General features: G+C 38.8%; 1 pseudogene; it reads left to right on the top strand.

The window, feature by feature from the left end:
- The first annotated feature begins 416 nt into the window (after positions 1–416).
- LOC149197979 (bifunctional nitrilase/nitrile hydratase NIT4A-like) lies at positions 417–1,472 on the top strand (annotated as a pseudogene).
- The last annotated feature ends 235 nt before the right edge of the window (positions 1,473–1,707 follow it).

Here is a 1,707-nt window from a genome sequence, read left to right as displayed (position 1 = left end):
TTATGCAGAATGGTTTATCTTAATTGATTTCTATTCTTATGATAGCTGAATAATCTTTATTACCGGTTATTGTTCGAAATCTTTTTAGATCGCATAATAGAGGAAATCTACCCCGGGTTAGCGTAGATTAGATGTGTTGTTTTTGTTAGATTACAGTAGCATAGAGTCAGTTTAGAAGTTAGAATTAAATTAGCTTAAATTACTTCTAGATCAACATCATCAAACTCTACACACACACACACACCCTCTTACATTGGGAAACTGGTCCCATTATCCCCAGTCGGACCCGCTATACCAAACGGACAAGGAGCTGCCAACCAAGTTCCGGACCGGGTGGGTATCGCCCTTGCTGTTGACCCGATTTCCAGGCCCTCAACACGAGTATATAATCATACTTATTATCATCTTCAACAGCAATGTCTATTACAATTATCCCCGAAGTGGATGTTGAAATGAGCTTGACATCGCTTAATGCTAGGACTAATGTCAGTACTGTTTGAGCCAACGTTGTTCAAGCCTCACTTGTCTTCTACGACACTCCTGCTACTCTCGATAAAGCTGAAAGATTGATAGCAGAAGGTGGTTCTTGTGGGTCATAGTTTCATGTTTTTACTGAGCCTTTTATCAGTGGCAATCATTGAGGTTCTAGTTTTGGTGTTGTAATAGATATTATCTCTTTGAAGGGTTGGGATGATTCGTAAATACCATGCTTCTACTATTGATGTGTAAGGTCCATAAGTAGAGAGGATAGCAACGAAAGCTGCAAAATATAAACCAGATGTAGTAATGGGAGTGATAGAGCGAGTATGTTTCACATTGTATTCTACAGTTCTTTTCTTTGATCCTCAAGGAAGATTCCTAGGGAAGCACTGTAAACTGATGCCAACATATTTGGAGCATCTAATTTGGGGTTTTGGTGATGGATCCACCTTACCTGTGTATGACACAACAATTGGGCATGTGAGTGGAGTCCTATGTTGGGAAAACGGAATGCCTCTTTTGAGAACAACTATGTATGCTAAAGGGGTGGAACTTTATTGTGCACCAACTGCTGATGTAAGAGATTCATGGAAAATATCAATGTGTCATATAGGTCTGGAGGGTGGATGTTTTGTGTTGTGAGCTAATCAGTCTGCAGAAGAAAAGACTTACCTCATCCACCAGACTATGTCTTTGGAGGTTCAAAGGAGAATATGTCTCCAAAGAGTTTTGTATGTGTAGGTGGAAGTGTTATCATTTCTCCTTCTGGTATTGTATTGGCAAGGCCCAATTTTGAAGGGGAGCATCTAATTACTGCAGATTAGCATTTTGATGAAATCGCGGGAGCAAAATTTGAATTTGATGTGGTTGGGCATTATTCAAGACATGACGTGTCAAAATTGATGGTAAATCAATATCCAAATAATCCTATCACATTTTCTTTAGGGACAATAGCATCAGAAAAAACGGTCAGCGAGAATGCGTACATTTAATCTGCAAGCATGGCCCATACATTCAGATGTTTCCTGAATGGATTTCAACATTGTCATAATTGTCAACTATGCTACCATATGGCATGAGGGACAAACTTGAGCATGACTAGAAGGAACAATTTGTTATTGAGAATTGTTATTTAAGTATCCAAAATGTAGAACTACACAGACCATATTTTCTTTAACAGTTACCTTTGGTGACTCGGAAGAACAATTTTCTACTGAGAAATCATGG

Source organism: Pinus tabuliformis, chromosome 2_2, assembly GCF_031772625.1.
Source record: "Pinus tabuliformis cultivar Carrire ecotype Pingquan chromosome 2_2, CPIR1, whole genome shotgun sequence".
Classification (NCBI taxonomy): domain Eukaryota; kingdom Viridiplantae; phylum Streptophyta; class Pinopsida; order Pinales; family Pinaceae; genus Pinus; species Pinus tabuliformis.
The sequence above is the reverse complement of the archived record's forward strand: the minus strand, read 5'-3'. Positions and strand labels throughout refer to the sequence as shown.